The sequence below is a fragment of the Cervus canadensis genome, chromosome 16 (genome assembly GCF_019320065.1).
Source record: "Cervus canadensis isolate Bull #8, Minnesota chromosome 16, ASM1932006v1, whole genome shotgun sequence".
Lineage (NCBI taxonomy): Eukaryota > Metazoa > Chordata > Mammalia > Artiodactyla > Cervidae > Cervus > Cervus canadensis.
The window spans coordinates 15,542,889-15,563,254 of record NC_057401.1 but is presented as its reverse complement, the minus strand read 5'-3'; positions in this window follow the sequence as shown (position 1 = coordinate 15,563,254).

The following is a 20,366-nucleotide window of genomic DNA, read 5'->3' as shown; positions in this document are numbered from 1 at the left end:
TGTTATTTGAGTTGCTTTAGCACTTCTATACCTCAGTTTTCCTTTACATAAAATGAGGTTTATGTTACTGACTACCCAAGTTTGACATATAGACCATACTAATCAGACCATTCTCTAGAGAATGGATGGGATGGAATGTTTGCATCTCTCTTTGTGAGTACACATGATGCGACAGGTCAAGTGAGATAGAGGAAAATAGAGAGACAGAGAAAAATAGAGACACATCAGAGAGACCAATGTATTTGTTATAAGGAATTGACTCGTGAAGTTATGGAGGATGACATACCACAAGATCTACAGTCAGCAGCTGGAGACCCAGGAGAATTGATGTGTAGTTCTAGTCCAGAGGTTGAAAGGCTTGAGACCCAGAAAGAACCAATGTTTCACTTTGAGTCTCAAGACTAGAAAAGACTAATATCCCAGCTCAGAGTAGCAGGCAAAAGAAATTCTCTCTAACTCAGCCTTTCTGCTCAATTCAGATCGTCAATTATTTGGATGATGTTCACCCACATTAGGGAGCTCAAAATGTTTTCCTCAGTCTACTAATTCAAATGCTAATCTCATGCAGAAACACCCTCATATCTATATCCAAAATTATGTTTGGTCAAAATTTTGGGTATCCTATGGCTAAGTCGTTACATAAAATTAATCATGACAACCATCTAATGAGAAAATATGGGTAAGGGCTTTGCACAGTACCTAAAATAGAGTCATAAATAGGAGATGCTGTATATTATAATCATGGTCATCAACACCAGTGTCTTTGCCATTGTTATCTTAAAGATCATTGAGTTTCTTTTTTTCTTTTTTTTTTTTATAGACCTGAATATAGTTTCTATTGTCATCTTTCCCAGTTCAAAGAGGAAACCCTTGGCTTATGTGAGAAAAAAGGTAGATCAAACCAGTCGATCTTAGAGGAAATCAGTCCTGAATATTCATTGGAAGGACTGATGCTGAAGCTGAAACTCTAATACTTTGGCCACCTAATTCAAAGAACTGACTCACTGGAAAAGACCCTGATGCTGGAAAAGATTGAAGGCAGGAGGAGAAGGGTATGACAGAGGACAAGCTGGTATCACCAACTCGATGGACATGAGCTTGAGCAAGCCCCAGGAGTTGGTGATGGACAGGGAAGTCTAGAGCGCTGTAGTCCATTGGGTCACAAAGAATTGACATGACTGAGTGACTGAACTGACTCTTCTCTTTCACCACTTGAATGGAAAGTTCTGAAGCTCATTTTACACAGCTCTTTAGAGACTCTCCAGTGAGACAGAGTGCCCATTGCTCATAGGAATAACTAGATCAAGAACCCATCTTTAAATTAGCTTTCCTTCCTTCCTAATTCCCAGTCCCAACTCCTATTCATTGACATCATTTTGCAAAATAAACTCCATTTGCAAACTTCAGGCTGTTTCATTTTGGAAACCAAGCTAAGAAAAATAGAAAATTGTCAGAAGAATTAATAAATGAGGTTTCTCACTAGTTGGAGTTACTACAATAGAATGCAGAAAATTTTATAGTACAGCATGCTAAATGACTACAGAATATTGTTGTTTAGTCGCTAAGCTGTGTCTGACTCTTTGTGACCCATGGAGTTTGCTCACGGAGTTTGATTCTCCTGGAATTTGCTCAAACTCATGTCCATTGAGTTGGTGATGCCATCCAACCATCTCATCCTCTGTCATCCCCTTCTCCTCCTGCCCTCAATTTTTCCCAGCATCAAGGTCTTTTCCAATGAGTCAGCTCTTCGCATCAGATGACCACAGTATTGGAGCTTCAGCATCAGTCCTCCCAGTGAATATTCAGAGTTGCTTTCCTTTAGGGTTGACTGGCTGGATTTCCTTGCTGTCCAAGGGACTCTGAAGAGTCTTGTTTAGCACCATAATTCAAAAGCATTAATTCTTTGGTGGTCAGATTCTTTATGGTCCAGCTCTCACATCCACACCTGACTACTGGAACAACCATAGCTTTGACTATATAGAGTATAAAGAAAATAATTTTTCAAGTAACATTCCACCTAAGAATTATGCTTTTCTAACAAAAGCTATGGCAGTTTTCACAGTGCTCCAAGAGCTGAGAGAAAAAAATTTGTGGACATAAAACCCAGGCTATTCACAGTCAGTCACAGTAGACTTATTTGTAAAAATGGAGAAAAATTGCATTTACAGATTTTGTGTGAAGCTGTGATTTCTTGAATTTATAAAAGCTCTTTGAAGTCTGATATTTGAATAACTATAGAGAGGGACTGAACATTTTTACAGTGTATGGATTAGCCCTGATCTAAGGCAGAGGGTGGTCTGGAATGGACTGATGTAGATTTGTATGGAAATGGCATCTGAATACAGAAGATGAGCAGTGGGCTGCACACACCTTGAATAACAACAGCAATAGGGGACTAGAAAAATTTTTAAAAGCCGCTAGAGATGCAGGCTTTTATTGCTGCTCTCATAAGCCCTGATATTGGCAGCAGAAGCCATCAGACTCACCAGCTGCCATTATTTTTTGTTATGTGCATATTTAAGTTTAAATTTAATTATTTAATAAAGATATGCAGATGACGCCACTCTTATGGCAGAAAGTGAAGAAGAACTAAAGAGGCTCTTGATGAAAGTGAAAGAGGAGAGTGAAAAGTTTGGCTTAAAGCTCAACATTCAGAAAACTAAGACCATGGCATCCGGTCCCATCACTTCATGGCAAATAGATGGGGAAACAGTGGAAACAGTGGCTGACTTTATTTTTCTGGGCTCCAAAATCACTGCAGATGGTGACTGCAGCCATGAAATTAAAAGACACTCCTTGGAAGGAAAGTTATGACCAACTGAGACAGCATATTACAAAGCAGAGACATTACTTTGCCAACAAAGGTCCGTCTAGTCAAGGCTATGGTTTTTCCAGTAGTCATGTATGGATGTGAAAGTTGGACTATAAAGAAGGCTGAGCACCAAATAATTGATGCTTTTGAACTGTGGTGTTGGAGGAGACTCTTGAGAGTCCCTTGGACTGCAAGGAGATCCAACCAGTCCATCCTAAAGGAGAGCAGTCCTGGGTGTTCATTGGAAGGACTGATGCTGAAGCTGAAACTCCAATACTTTGGCCAACTCATGCGAAGAGCTGACTGATTTGAAAAGACCCTGATGCTGGGAAAGATTGAGGGCAGGAGGGTAAGGGGATGACAGAGGATGAGATGGTTGGATGGCATCATTGACTCGATGCACATGGGTTTGGGTGGACTCTGGGAGTTGGTGATGGATAGGGACACCTGGCGTGCTGCAGTTCACGGGGTCACAAAGAGTCAGACATGACTGAGCGATAGAACTGAACTGAACTGAATAAAGTATGTATGTTCTGTGTGCTTAGTTGTCTGACTCTTTGCAACCCCATGGACTGTAACTCTCCATGCTCCTCTGTCCATGGGATTCTCCAGGCAAGAATACTGGAGTGGGTTGCCATGCCCTCCTCCAGAGATCTTCCCAACCAAGGAATTGAACCCAGGTCTCCTGCACTGTAGTCAGATCCTGTACCATCTGAGTCACCAGGGAAGCTCCTAAAGTATGCATAATCCATCCTAAATTATTGCTTTATTTTTTTCTCAGTTTCTTCCTTTTCTTTCCCCACCTTTTTAAAGAGGCAAGTTAAAAGTAGCATTGTACATTTTGTTAAGTTTAAGTAGCTGAACTGATGAATCCCAAGTGACAATGGAGATCATGACGCGGTGCCTAGGGGAGGTGAGTTGTCCCTTTCCTTTTAAAGCCTGACCACAGCTTATTCCTGCCATGATGTGCACATGGGACATAGCAGTGGAGAAAACAACACTCACAGAACTATTCCCTCTCACATTTTGAGCTGTTCTGGAGGACAAATAAATGTAATTTTTTTCCTTAGGAGACAAGTGTTCTGTTGCATAGTTTATAAGCAGTTGATCTGGGCCACTAGAGTTCAGAGCAGTAGAACAAAAATAGAGTTCATTTATTAAGGAACTGGAAGCTGTCAATTTTCTCTTCAGATTCAGGGTTCTGAAACTGCTTACTGGTGTCTGAGAATGACTTAAAAGAATAAGAGAAAATAATGAGGGATGAAGCTTGTGAAAGGGGATTTTTAAAGAAAAGGTGAAATTGGAGAAAAATTGAAATTGATTTAATGACAATAGTAATGCCACATTCTCATTTTTTTTCCTTTGTAATCTTCCTCTGCTCTCTCCCCCTCTTCTTATTTCTTGAAAGTGAAAGTGTTAGTCACTCAGTTGTGTCTGACTCTTTGTGACCCAATGGACCGTAGCCTGCCAGGCTCCTTTGGGTCTCCTGCATTGCAGGCAGATTCTTTACCATCTGAGCCACCAGGGAAGCCCTTCTTACTTCATAGTTTCCTTTTTTTTTTTTTTTTTTAATCATTTAATACCTGCCTTTTTGTCTCTTTAAGATTAGGACTGAATTAACTTGTTCTGAATTACATGAGAAAGCATCCAGCCACTTTATGCCATGGTATTGCCTATAAACGTGTTGTCTAAACAGGATGCCATCTTCCATACGGTTTTAAAGAATTTCTTTTCTTTTACAACTATTTGAAGTCATTTTGTTACCTAAATAAGACATATCATTATAAAAAATATAGATAAGAAAAAGTTATCTGTGATAATGGTAACCTCTTTCAACATTTTGTTATTTTCATCCCTCCAGATTGGGATTGATTTCAGAATTCTTCAAGTGTGGGTTTTGAGGGTATGCATTTTTATTAAGTGAGGTAGGAATTACACCAAGGTTTAATAATCACTGCTTCTATTTTTTTTTTTTTTGGTGGAGCGATGGGAAAAGGGAACAATGAATCAATTTTATGATTTTAAGAAAATTGATATTTGACTCCCTGAATATTTATTGTGGTCAGTTTTTCTTTGTTGTGCTCAAGGGGAGGAAAACACTATAGACCCTGAGAAGATTAGGTGTATTAAGTCAGGATCCTGCCTTTCAGGACATTCTTTAAGTTCAATCTTGCCTGATATGTGGGAGAACTTTTACATGCTGTGTGCTCCTACAGTCTGTAGGAAAAGCATCGCCCTCAGCCCACTTCAGCTTTGAAGTGACTTTCCCTGGGCACAAGCAGCTGTCCAGGGCCAGGGCCAGGGCCAGGCTCAGAACTGAGCCCTGGAGTGACTGACCCTGGCCCTCCCCCACTTCTCCAGGCTTTGTGTCACACTTTTCCTGTCTATGAAGTTGTTTTGCTGATTAGGAAAGTGGTCTACTGATCCTAAATTTCCAGTGGGAGAAAAAATAGAGTAACAGGGTGTACCTTGTCAAAGGACAGAGTTAAATTCTTCTACTTCTTTACACAGAATACATTTCAGCCCTTTTACTCTCTGCTTGTTGGGACCAAAAAAAAAAAAAAATGGTTTTGGGTTACACCTAGAACATGCATTTTATGGAATAGTTTCGAAACTAAGTTTTTCAAGTATATTTGCACATAATTTATTTTTTCAGGGTATTCTGATCTGGGGACAAGTAAATGGATTTTGTTGCAATTGGTCTTGTTATATTGATTATATTTCAAGTAGGCACCCTTCCCATTCTTTTGAGTGAGTGAGTGAACTGAGAAAGAATCTCTCTTAAGTATTTGTTAAGTGTTTGCAGAGAGTGCTCTATTATAAATGTACTCTCACTCCCTTATATAAAATATACTCTCTTTTGTTCTTAGTACTTAATGTTTATTTCATACAAGTATTGTATGGGTGTATGTTTTAACCATTGAAATTTATCACCAAGACTGCTATTGACAATTGTTACCCATTATTGGCAAGCTTGAAAAAAAAAATAACAAAAACCAAAAACAAAGACCTGAGAACTTACAATTTCCTGTCTAAGAATTACCATTTTATGAAAGTTTTGTGCAATAGACACAATCCTGAGTAGTCCAGAATTTTTAGCCCTCCCTAATTTCAAGTAAACAGCTGGATAGAGATAATTTAACAGTATAAGCTAAGTCTGGTTAGCTAACCTAGGCATACAGATGGAATTCACTAGTATGGGAGGTTCCCCCATAGATAACATGCAGCAGGAAGATTTTAGATTGTGTGAGACAAGTAGTTGCATTTTTCTCTATTCAGTAAATGAAAATTAGGCCTGATATGTATACACTTCCATGATAGTTTTTCCACAAATTTAACAAATAGTGAGAAATTAAAGGAAAAATGCTTTGTGGAGAATCCATATAAAAAGACTAGTATTCTAGTTCTTATGTCCAGGGTCTGAACATTACCTTACTGGATGGGTGGTCCTCTTTCTTCTGGGATTTAGCAGCTGTTTGTCAACTGGATTTTTTCTTCTTCCCATTAGATTTATTATTTGTTTTGCTGCTTTTCATAAATGGAGAAATAACTTAACAAATGTGGGAGCATATGGAAGACAGGCTCACTTGCCCAAATTTATTCAGAGATAGGAGAAAACAGTTTTAGAAGACTAGGAAATTTCTTTTTCACTAGGATATATTTCCCTGAAGAAATAATTAAAAAAATTCTGTATTGTATTAAGCAGCTATTACCACAATATTGCAATGTAATTATCAACCATGCAAACATCTCTGGCATACAATAATAACCATTTATTTTTCCCTTATGCATCTACAGGTTGACTTGGGCTCAGATGATCTAGGCTAGGAATGCTGGAGCTTTATTTGCTGTTCATTCTCCTGCAACCAGTGGGCTACTCAAGGTATGTTCTTTTCTTGCCAGTAGAAGGAACACAAGGCAGCAAGCCCCAGCTGAGCACTTTTAAAAACTCTGTTTGTGACATGTCTGCCAAAAAAGTCACATAGCTAAGCTCCACATCAATAGAGATGCAAATGTGCAATCTTTCCATATAAGAGGTGCATGTATAAGTGAGTCTAAGTATGTGTCTATTTACTTAACAGTAATATTATATCCTTATACTTTTACCCTCAAAACTTATCTAAACTTCTTCTAATTTTAGCTTAGTTGTGCTCTGTGGAACAGTCTTCCTCTAGGTGAAACTGAAAAGTGTAAACTTCTCCAGTTCTTGGATCCATGGGCTACTAAGGATGTTTAAGGAGTTTTAAAAGGCAAAGAGTAAGCTTTTAATGTGGCAATAGTTTCCATGGTAATAGTTGTGTGGAATACAACCCTTGGGATTAATCCCCAATGGAAGAGTACTAGAAGAGGTACTGTAAATTTAGCTACCAAGTGGAGTTTACAGAGGTGTAAGATAATGGCTAAGCCTTCAACTCAGTTCTGAAATCTCCCCCAGAGAGTACAATATGCACTCATGAATTCAGAAGATACTGGAGAAATCAGCAATCAACTGAAATACCCTTGTTCTAAACACAACTATGGGGAGGATTACTACCAAATGTGGGCTGGGTTTTAGAGGAAAGTGAACTGAAAATATTGGGTAGGTCAAAAAGTTCATTTGGGTTTTTCCTGTAAGATGTTATGGAAAAACCTGAACCAAACTTTGAGCCAACCAATGCTTCATGTGGGCTCAGATGATGGTCTTGTCACTGGCTAACAACTTGCCTCATTTTCCAAGGTTCCATTTCCTAATCTATGAAATATTACCTTGGCACTTACCTAACAGAATGTAGTAAAAATAAAATGAGATGATAGACGTCATGGTAGAGACTAAACTACCTCATTACGATTTATCACATGAGCTCTGGAGTCTGTCTGCTGGCATTGAATCCTTTCTTTACCACCTGCTAAATGGTGGAACTTACAGTTGTCTCTCTGAACCAGCTTCCTAGGGCTAACATCACAAATGACCAGAAACTAAATGGCTTAAAACAATGGAAAGTTATTCTCTCATTGTTCTGGAGTCCAGAAGTATGAAATCAAGGTGTCAGCACAGCTGGTTCCTTCTAGGGGCTCTAAGGAAAAATCTGTCCCTTGCCTTTCTCCTAGCTTCTTCACAGTAGCCAGCAATCTTTTGCTTCTGGCAACATAATTCTACTCTCCATCTCCATTTTCCTGTGATGTTTCCCCCCCTGTTTCTTCTCTCTGTGTGTGTGTATGTATGTATATATGTCTGCGTGTGTGTCTGTATGTCTGTTTGTCTTTTTCTCTTAGCAGGACACCAGTCATATTGGATTTAAGGCCCATTCTAACCCAATATGTGAAAAGTGTGTTAGTCACCCAGTCATGTCAGGCTTTGCGACTCCATGGACTGAAATCCACCAGGCTTCTCTGTCTATGGAATTCTTCAGGCAAGAACACTGGAGTAGATAGCCATTTTCTTCTCCAGGAGATCTTCCCAATGCAGGGATTGAATCTGGGTCTCCAGCACTGCAGGCAGATTCTTTACGATCTGAGCCACTGAGGAAGCCCAAGCCAATATGATTTCATATTAACTAACTATATTTGCAAAGAACATATTTCTAAAGAAGGTCCCATCCACAGGTCCTGGGGGTTAGGGCTTAAATGTATCTTTTTGAGGTACACAGTTCAGCCCCCAACAACCTACCCTCCTTTTCTCCCAGGAGTAGAACACAATTCAGCAAAGTTTTCTGCCGGTTTATAGCAAGGATCATCTTTCCTCTAGTGCTCAGTAAAGTATTCCTTATTTCCTGCTAAGACCTCATCACAAGCACCTTTATCATACATATTTCTATGATTCTCTAAAGTCAGTTTTCTTGATAATATCCACATTTTGGGATTTTTGTGAAGATTAAATGCAATGATTCGTAAGGAATGCTTAGGTTAGGAAATAGCAGTCTGCAAATGCTAAATGAGAATTGGCTTTTCTTTATTAGGTTGAATCATACACATTTGATATTTTTTACATTACAACTGGTTGAATATCACTAAATCTTTATAGTATAAACTTGAACTATATGGAATTGCTAATTTTGTAGGTCAAAATAGTCAAATTTCAAAACTTCCATATGGTTTAACCTTTATATAATACTTTATACTTTATATAAACTTTATATAATATGTTATGATAAATAAAGATGTCACTGTGCCAAGATAAGGTGTCCTTGTGAAGTCATGGTATTTTCTTCTGAAAAGCATCCCCAGGGAAACTGTTTTCAAACTAAAACTAGTTATTATTGGTTTTATTAATTGTTATTAATATATTATTGGATTGTTAATTTATATTATTATATTAATACTTTATGGCACTATTTTTAAAAGCTTTTTGCTTATTGGTAATTGAGTATTTAGTGAAGGAACATGAAGCATGCATCCATTCTATTACTTAATGGTTAGTAATATCTGTTACTGAATCAGAGGCTTCTTAAACATATATTTAAATTAGGATGAGAGCTGTCATCACGTCTATGCAGTTGGGGGTAGTAGTTTCACACTGCTGTCTTTATCATTTTTTTTAAAATTTGAATTCGGCTAGTGAAAAACAGCTACACAAAACAATTTCCAGTAATGTTCCAGTGGTCAACTAGGTTCTTTATTTTACAGAGCTTTTCCCAGGAGGCAGGAAGACCACCATTAGTGTAAAAATCCAATGCTCTTGGAATTTTATATGGAGATTGTGGTCCAAAGGGAACAATTAGTTGAGAGATAATTCTTGACAATAAAAATGTTTTCCTTTGTGTCCCTTATGCAGTAATACAGGCAGAAAATCAGAAATTGAAGTGGGTATAAGAAAGTGGGAAATGAAGCATATCAGAGTAAGATGTGCACACTTTAAAAGTTTTGCCAGAGGGTCAATCAGAATGGTAGATGAGTAGTACCCAAGAATCCCAAGGGATTACTGATTTAATACAGAGAACTTTTAAAAGCCCAAAGCAGGAGAGATGAAAGGAACAGAAAGTATATAAGGCCCTATGAAGAGAACTATGAAGAAGCCAAGAAAGCATTCATCTTTTCAAAAATTTTCTTGAATATCTTTGAAGTGCTATTTGACTAGCACAACTTCTGCATATATCAAGTTCTCCAAAAATGTTGATCGAATGAGTATAAATAATGAAACAGGTGATATTAGTATGTTTTGGGACAAGCTTCCCAGACAGATTTTGAATAATGAAAAGTTGCCATCCTAGTTTTGAAATAGGTAGCTAGAGCTAGAGAAAGGATTGTATAGTATAGAAGAAGTGTATTAGGACTAGAGAGGTTTGAATTCACATCTTGGATCCCTTTCCTAAAGTTGGTGTGACCTAGTATTACTGTAGTCACTGGTCCTACTACTGATACCTTCCCAAGTGAAATGGGTGGATCCATCTTTCAGCAACTTTCTTACAATTCAGTACAGAATATATGTCTCTTAATTTTTAAAGATTTTTTTCCTGTGACTTTCATATTGTTCCTCTTCTTATTGGCATTTCTCTCAGATTCACTCTTATGATCTTCTTCATTGGCTCACCAATGACAATGAAGATATACTTGTTATATTTGTCCCTATAGTAAGTGTTTTCTATCTTAAAAAGAGAGCTTTTAATGGTTTGATGTGTATCCAACTCATCAGGTTATCAGGTGTAAGTCTCGGATTTGCCTTGGAAATGTATCTGTGAAGTATTCTAACATAGTCTTGGAAACTATTAAGAGGAATTAAACAGCTAACATTCCTATCAAATTGAATTTTAAAGTGCCAGTTTAGTGACTGACTTAATGAATATCAGTCAAAAGAGGTGGTGACTAGCCAAACTAGAAACACATCAGTCATATTACCTGGGAATAGTGGGATATAAAATGTTGACATTAGTCAATAGAAACATGTCAGTAACTGATCTAGAGGCCTCAATCACGTTCAGAGGTTTATTTCTGCTTGTGACATTGCCTCTGAAGAGAACATCATGGTCAGTTGAGCTTATGCGCCTATGAAAAAAAGCTTCTTATTCAGCACTGAGGTTGAATTATGTCTGCATGATTCATGTAATTTATGCTCATTATTTCTTTTTTTTCCATTTATTTTTATTAGTTGGAGGCTAATTACTTTACAATATTGTAGTGGTTTTTGCCATACATTGACATGAATCAGCCATGGATTTACATGTGTTCCCCATCCTGAACCCCCCTCCCACCTCCCTCCTCATCCCATCCCTCTGGGTCATCCCAGTGTACCAGCCCTGAGCACTTGTCTCATGTATCCAGCCCTGGTGGGCTACAGTCCATGGGGTCAGTAAAGAGTGGGACATGACTGAGTGACTTACCTTTTCACTTCACTTGAAGTCTAGTCTTGATTTGTCCTCTTGTTTGGGGGTATATCTCATATTCTAAACCTTTCTCCTTTATCTGATAATTCTCTCCACCAAATACAATTCAAACTTACCTTCTAGGATATATTCCCTCAAGGCTTAGTCTTTATTTTCTATGTGTGTTAGTTGCTCAGTTGTGTTCTAATCTTTGTGACCCCATAGACTGTAGCCCACTGGGCTCCTCTGTCCATGACATTCTCCAGGCAAGAATACTGGACTGCGTAGTCATTCCCTTCTCCAAGGGATCTTCTTGACCCAGGGATCGAACCTGGGTTTCCCACATTACAGGCAGATTCTTTAACGTCTGAACCACCAGGGAAGCCCACAGTATGTTATTATTAAATATCTATTTTATATATAGCAGTGTGTATATGTCAATCCCAATCTCCCAAATTACCCCTTCTCCTCCCTTTTCCCCCTTGGTAACTATAAGTTTTTGTTTTCTACATCCATGACTCTATTTTTGTTTTGTAAATTGGTTCATTTGTACCATTTTTTTTTAGATGCCACATTTAAGCAATATCTTATGATGTTTACATTTGTCTGACTTCACTCAGTATGATGATCTCTAGATCCATCTGTGTAAATGTTTTTAAATGCATCATAAGACTATAACAAAAAACAAACATGTTAATTTATATGTAATTTTACAAGAAGATGAATGCAGATGGGATTCTAATCAGAACCATACTTATTGATTAAGTAAATGTGTTTGCTGCTTGATGAAGTAATGTGAGGGTCAACCCAGAACATACGGTCTACAAAGAGAAAAAAATATTATGCTGGAGAACACCGTGATCTCATTGCTTGAGGGAGGAGAGGCTGAGTCAAGATGTATGAAAGCGAAAGTGAAAATCACTCAGTCGTAGACCATTCTTTGCGACCCCATGGACTATACAGTCCATGGAATTCTCCAGGCCAGAATACTGAGTGGGTAGCCTTTCCCTTCTCCTGGGAATCTTCCCAACCCAGGGATTGAACCCAGGTTTCCCGAATTGCAGGCGGATTCTTTACCAGCTGAGCCACCAGGGAAGCCCAAGAATACTGGAGTGGGTAGCCTATCCCTTCTCCAGTGGATCTTCCTGACCCAGGAATTGAACCCAGATCTCCCGCATTGCAGTTGGATTCTTTACCAGCTGAGCCATAAGGGAAGCCCAAAGATGTACAAGCATCTCCAAATCCCCCCTCATCCTAAGCTAGTATATGACTGGGAATTGGGAGCCATGCCTGCTGTCAAATTGAAAGGGTTTATTTTGCTTCTTACAATTACTGCTTGTTTTCTGGTTCATTAAAATGGTGTCCTGCTAGACTTCTTCAGAAGTGATGACTGCCTTCTTACCCTATTGTTAGCCTCTTTTCCAAACTGCTTTTAGAAGAGATCACTATTTACATCTCGAGAAACACAATGGAGTCCCAGGTTTGAATTTCAAGAAGTGACTGGAAGTCACAGAGTTATTTTCTCTATTATTAAGTTCTAAAATGTATAGTGAACATTGTGTATGCTCTAAAAGGATAACTGAAAACCGATAGCTGTCCTCTTGTGTTTGTGGTTTTGTTTTAACATGTCTCCCCCACCCCCGGGGGAAATACAAAGGAACGTTGTCTTATAAATACAGTTTTAAGTTTACCTTCTAGGTCAGGAGGCTGAGGAAATCTAGTCAATGAATTTGGTTTGGACAGGTTTCAGGAACAGATGGATGGTGGTTACCAAAAGCCTTCCATGGGCTGCTAATATGTAAATAGGCCAGTAAATTATTCCTGCTCTTGTGTTTTGAGAATACATGTTGATTTCCTAAACTCTATATAATTCAAATGAGGAATTTTGAGAATCACTTTTCAAATATGTTTATTTTAGAGTTAAATAACAGGTAACATTTTAGGTTTCACTGCATTCATAAATCCGGTTGATTTGCATATCTGAGGTTTTCACTGATTTTCTGGGCAGTGTTGAGTTAAGCTGACTTTAATTCTGCTTGTTCATTGCACTGCATCACAAGCTAGAATATAGTTGGCTGATATTGATTTCATGCTTCTGATTGGCAATTTCACTATGGAATTGAATCCATCACAACAGGTAAATAAATTTGACCAAGACATTAAGGGGGAAACTCTGCCATGCCTACCTCAGTATTGTCTTCTCTGGGGTGCATAGGCATCTGTGACAGCTAAAAATGGTCCCCTTGTTCCTTGATGCCTTAGCATCTAATTTTAACTAGCCCTGAAGGAAAACCCAGAAAGCTGTGTCGTGCTGCCCAGTCCATTTGGGCTTGGAATGCAGTGAGTCTGCCGATAAAATTTTTATAAAACTGGGGAGAATGCTCATTCTGTAGACTATTAGTATGAAGTCACTGAACAACAGTACATATAGAAAACCTGGTTACTCATTTTAGAGATAGTTTTTTGGAAGTTTGAAAGATGAACTTTTTGGTTTTTAAATCTGTGTGACAGTCGTGTTTTTTCTTTTGACTCTTTTTTCAGTCTTTGTATTTTTTTCTCTCTTCTTTCAACTCTTGATTTTGCCCTTTTTCTTTTTTTTTTCCCTTCCAGAGTAAAGAGATGGTGGAAGGGAAACTTATTCTGATAAAAGAGATATTCATAATAAGACATTATACAATATATTTTGATTTTTGTTTAAATTACACTGTGTATTTTCATGTTTATTTTGAAAAGTTGCAAAGTTGAATTTTTAATTATCTTTCTCAATTTTTTCCCCAATGAAAATCAGTAACTTACTTAAAATCAATGTTAAAATTATTTGTTTCTTGACTGATCTAATTTTTATACATTAATGATCTCTTGATTTTACTTTTAAGGTTTTATGTTTGTTTTTTATCCCAAAGTAAAGAGAAAGAAGTTTGTTTACCAAGTAATTTATAGGGTAAGCAGAGAACTGAATGCAAGGCATGAATCCAAAACAAGATTTGAGTTGGGGAACCAGGAAAGAAAAGATTTAGGTTTAGTGAATGAAAAAATAGGAGGTAGCCTGGAGGGACTCAAGCATGTGCCAACATCTGTTCCCATATTTGGGAGAGCCGAATTCATTCAGAGATCCTAGAATAGGCTGGAAACCATGGTTTTCAAATCCCTTTTATTCACAAAACTGTTTTATTAAATGAAATCTTGAAAGTGATTAGTGAGATAGAGCTTCACTCTCTTGGCCTCGAATGCAAGTGGTCTCAGGTGAACCTCTGTCTTTGCAGAGCACGGTATGGAAATCACTATTACCCCCACATTCTGATTATGTTTCAGGAACTAAAATCAATAGTGTGTTCTTTACTCATGTGAGATTAAACACTGGGGGAATGCCTTGATGGATACCAGATGCAGAGCGTCCTTGGGTGGTATGGGTATATCCTTGACTCAGGGGCAGTGTGTGTTTCTGGGGGTTTATTAGGGCTGACAGAAGAGGACCTCAGGGAAACAGAAACGTGATCATGTCTAACTATGTAACCTTCCTTTCTCAAGACAGTAGGTTAGGTTCGCGGTGTTTTCTGAGGCAGAACTCTCTAGTTATTCCCATAGCCTGAGATGTTATTCCTCTAGCCTTTTGTATGATTGCTTCTTCTTGTTCTTCAAGTGTTCGATCACTGGTCACCTGCTAAAAATAGCCTTTCCTGACTGCTCTGTTTCCCTTAAGCCCTATTCTTTCAGCTGTATTATTAATTTCCATCACAAAATCCTGTTCACTTTTTTAGGTACTCTAAGAAGAGTTCTGGTCTTCCTTGCTAGAACGGAATTTCTTTGAGAACAATGACCATATCTGCCTTATTCCCTCTTGAAACTTCAATACTCGGTGGGTACAGTGCCTGGTTGATAGTAGACAGTCTATAAATACATTTTAAGTGACTGAGTTATTTTATATGAGAGGAATAAAAAAGAGGCCACTAGGAGACTCACTGGGGACATTTCCTTTAGGCAATTTCCCCAAACAGTGAAGTATTAATTTTTTTTAAAAATATTTTTACTAAAGAAAATAGTGAAAGTTTGTATATCAGGGGGCTTCCTTGGTGACTCAGATTGTAAAAAATCTGCCTGCATCGTGGGAGACCTGGGTTCAATCACTGGGTCAAGAAGATCCCCTGGAGAAGGGAATGACTACCCACCCCAGTGTTCTTGCCTGGAGAATTCCATGACCAGAAGAGCCATGGGGTCTCAAAGAGTTGGACATGTCTGAGAGACTAATGTACTTGTGTATCAGAGAATGAGTAATGAATAAGTCAATGTTTGTAAAGTGGGTGTGTGTACAGGTTTTTAATCAGTCATCCATGGTAAAGGAGATACAAAGGATTAGGTAAAACAAGAAATAGGATAATACATATTTTCTTACTTCCTTTTGTTATTAAATATAACCAAGTCATATTAAGATAATGACATATACATTTATCCTAGAGATATTGACATTTTGCTGTACTCACTTTCTGGCATGATACTTGATAGTAAAAAGGAAAGTGAAGTCACTCAGACATGTCTGACTCTCTGCGACCCTGTTGACTATAGCTTACCAGGCTCCTCCGTCCATGGGATTCTCCAGGCAAGAATACTGGAGTGAGTTACCATTTCCTTCTCCAGGGGATCTTCCCAACCCAGGGATCGAACCTGGGTCTCCCGCATTAGAGGCAGACGCTCTAACCTCTGAGCCACCAGGGAAGCCCTAATACTTGATAGTACTTGGGAGTAAATGCTTCCTTTCTGAATGCTGTTGTTTGGATCCCTACGAATATCCTGTGGATCCCTGCAAGGAGAATGTGGGGCATCCTGATGAGGGAGACATCATAGTGTACAGAGAGGATATCGAGGACCATGATGGTCACGCATTGGTAGATGGTTGTTGGAGCTAAGGAGAGTGGTTTTTATAGGCATAGGATGCTTAAAAGAGAGTGGAAGAGTTGGTCCTTCTTGTTTATGCATATTTTCAGGCAGTGGCATTCACACTTCATTTTGAGCTTAGAAAGCAGATGAATTAGTAGTGTTGAAAGGAGGATGGGAAAAGAAACTAATAGTTATGGGCTGCCTGCTGGGTTCTATGCTAAGTACTTTTATGCCCACTATCTTCTAGAAGTTCAAAATGGAGGAGACCTGTCTGTAACAGCTGACACCTGAACATCAGATTCCTGGCAGAGAGGAATAGACTGGGGAAAATGTTCATCTGTTACCATCACACCATAGTAATAAATGTTGTTAATGTTAGACTTTTCCTACTGATTGAAAAATAGAAGTTAGAAGTTTTGCTTAGCAAGATTTTTGTATGAACTCTGAGCTAACATTTCCATTATGGGCTTTTCACCGTTACAGTGAAGAGGGGTGGGGAAATGATGGGTCATGACATCAAACCATATTCGCATATGAGTCTTCTTTTTTCTAACCTGATAGGTGCTGCAGTTGTAAATATGAGTGCTTTGATAAGTTTACTCTATCCTTACCGTGTATTGAAAGCAATCAAAGTTAGTGTGTATGTGTTTTAAATTATATCCACACGATGATTAAGTGATGTTTGAATGTGTGAGCTTTTGATTACAGTGACAGAATCCAGGTCTCAGAATTTAGAAAATATAAAGTGGCATGCAGGTTTATAAAAATAAATCTCTGATAGCAAAACAAAACAAGGATATTATAAATGAAACATTGTGTCTGATTGAATAACTGTGGAACCTTGGCATTTGGGTTCACTTATTTAATATGGAAGTGCTCACTATTTGACTGCCCCACAGATACAACATTCTCCCTGTCTTGACTGCCTCTCTTCCTGTTCACACATTTTTGCAAATTCCCAAATAGCTATATGGTGTATGTGAATGCTTAAAGAAAATCAGGTTTACCTTTAAATTTCTTTTAAAATGCTGTGACAACCCTTGAGCCCTGTTGTGTGGCTGGATATACACTGAGGTTTCCCAAGGCCCTCACATTGCTGGTTTTTCAGGTTGTGATGTGGCCAGAAGCTTAAGGTGCTCTGTTATCACCTTGGTCCATTGGCTTAGTCCTCTGATCCAGAGACCTGCTCATGTCTTTCATCAGTACCTCATGTCATTGGAAGGAAAGTCATCTGTTTTCAACATAAAACCCTCCTTTCCACACTTGTTTCACCCTAGGAAGATACTAATGTACAGAGGTCTAGAATAGTATAGTCTCTAGAATCATTAGTTGAGTCTAAATAACCCCCTGGTTTCCTTACCTTACCAGCTAGGACATATTCACTCAGAAAGAGCCCTCAGCCCATGCTGGGTGCTCTCCAGACTCTTTTCAACCACTCACACCTCCTATTTCTCCCCCATCCCCACCCAAAGATATCTGGGTTTATTTTCCCAAATTCCAGGCTGTTATGACTCATACAGTTCAAGAGAGTAGAAGAATGAACCACATCGCTCTCTGCTCTAATGTAGAACTTAGTTCATACTAGCACTGTCTTGAACTCTCATTTTGGGTCTACTGGGACTGCTTGGCAGCCTTCTTTTTCCCTGACCCCTAGACTTTCCTCAGAGCAGAGTTGGGTGAGATAGAGTCTTCCACATGATCCAGCTCTGCAAGGACTGTGCTAGGACTGTGAATCTGCAGAACTTGTTCAAATGAATAAGCCATTAGGTTTAGGCTTGTCTATTGATTTCTCAAAGCCTATGTTGCTTCTTTTAGATCCTGAGAATGTGAACAAGTACTTATATTCCATGCTGCATAAGGTTGCTTTGTACATGTTTTTAAATGAACCAATGTGACATAAATTACCTTGAAAATGTAATAGTACTGGGTCAGATGTTAGTATCCTTTTGGAGGCTGTCATTAATTGCATGTTCAGATTACAGCATGAGGAAAGGTCATCCATGCTCGCTAATTCTGCCAACTGTACTGTCAGCTGGGAGAGCTGTTTAAGAATGTGGCTTAGTTTAAGGACAGGACATCCTCTTACAAACCTGTCTCTGAGGTGGGAACTATTTGCATTAAGATATTTATTTATTCATGAATTTTCCAGAGCACAGGGAGAATGATTGAAGTTTCCCTTCTCCTTAAGAATGCACGAGTTTTGCTTTATTAGTTGTTACAGGCTTCTTGATTTTTAGTTTAAATGGCTCAGAGGGCCTTGATTTCTTGCTCTCAAGACATTGGCCCTTGGCTAATCTGCCAAAGCCAATCTTAGCCACCTTCAGGGCATTTGAAGAAATCTTGTAAGGTCAGGACACCAATTCTCACCAGAGCACCCCTGTTCAGGTATCATCTCCATTCCCACTGATGGAATTTTATTTATAGCTTTCGTAAATTAAAGTATGTGTGAAAATTAATTTGAATGAGGTTGTCATTCTCCCAGGGAGAAACACGGAGGGGAAAAATTGTAACAGAAGCAAAGAGCTGGCTTAAGTGGGAGACAGTTCAGAATGAAGGCAGATGCTCAGTTCTAGACTAGGATTGCAGATGATATTTGATGGTAGAGAGTAAAGCAGAAATATTGCCTCAGGGAGTCTCATCTCAGAGAGCTGAGCTTGAAGTGGGGAGTCCTCGCTGTGGTCTTAAGAGAAGGGAACTAATATTTAGGCATCTGTGTGCACCACGTGCCTCTGTTTACATCACCTCCTTTAAACAGATGGTGGGCTTCACACTGCCAGAGAGCAGGACCACAGAAAGGAGCACGCTATTGGAGACTCAGACAGAAGATAGGCAGGGTGAAAGGAAGAAATTTCTCCAAGAGCTGGACATAGGTGGAAAGCTTCAGACACAACCATGACATAGATGACCACAGAGAAGGCCCAGAAAGGCGTGAACCAAAGTTGGAGACAAAAGTTACAGAATTGAAGAATTCATTGAAGTGGGAATGCTGGGCTCTAGAGCCACATTGTGCACCTTATTGTGATTATTTTGAATGGCTTGTACCCCAAAGGTGAGCTGTTACAAGACTGTCTGAGATTTCTCTAGCCTTCATGGTGACTTATACTCCCTGGTTCCCAAGTTCTTATTTAGGAACCACTCCTGGGTTCGATCCCTGGATCTAGAAGACCTTCTGGAGAAGTGAATAGCTACCCACTCCAGTATTCTTGCCTGGAGAACTCCATGGACAGAGGAGCCTGGAGGGCTGCAGTCCATGGGGTCACAAAGAGTCGGACATGACTTAGCAGCTAAACAACAGCAGCAGCAATGGTATAGTTATCAATTTGGGAGTAACTAGGGGTAGAGGTTAAGGAAAAGCTGGAGAGGGGAGAATTCTCTCATTCTTCCTTCTTCCTTTTTGAAGGTCTTTCAAAGCCAAAGCAATGGGAGACTTTTGCTTCCACCACGGTGATGGGGACTCCAGGTGGCTGGAAAATCACAGTTCTTTCCTGGACTGCGCTGGCTTCCTTCAGCTGTAGTCATGGGCACAGTTTCCCACATTGTTGTGTCTAAGAGCCTTCTGTGACCTTTTTTTAACTGGAGTATAATTGCTTTATAATCTTGTATTAGTTTCTGCTATACAGCAAACTGAATCAGCTATGTATACGAATACATATATCCCCTCCCTCTTGGACCTCCCCATCCCCACCCTACCCATCTAGGTCATCACAGAGCATAGAGCTAAATCTGTCAATTTGTCTCACACCCCCCACCCCACCCCCGCTGCCCATAATGGGTATGGTCTGTCCTTCTTGGGCTCTGTAGATACATATTGCTAAAAGAAAGCTCAGTGACTGGAATTTCTCTCCCATTATATACTTAAGCTTCAGGATTCCTTCTCACTTCTTGGGGAGCAGTACCAGAGGGATGGAAGGTTTATCCCTGTTCTACCGTGATATTGCAGGACTGTGCAAATGCTTGGCTTGAACCTGCAATGCCACAGGCTCATATTTGTTTGTGCAGAGATGATTCATTCAGCACATCTCTGTGTCAGAATATGCCTTGCTCATTATGAAGGTGTTTCATCATGAAATATGAGGTCAGTGACTGATGAAACCCAGTCAGATAAAACATCAATATAAAGATGTGATATATCTATTCCATTATTAAAAAGAATTAGGAAGATTCTGGTTCATAATGCAGTTTCTGGAGAGAGCTGAAGGAATATAGAGTTGATTTTAGTACTAATCACACTGAAAGTGAAAGTGTTAGTTTCTCAGTCATGTCTGACTCTTTGTGACCCCATGGACTGTAATCCACCAGGCTCCTCTGGGTGTGGAATTCTCCAGGCAAGAATACTGGAGTGGGGTTGTCTGCCACTAAAACCAATTGGTCTCATGTTTAAGTGCTGGAAACAGAGAAAAAAAAAG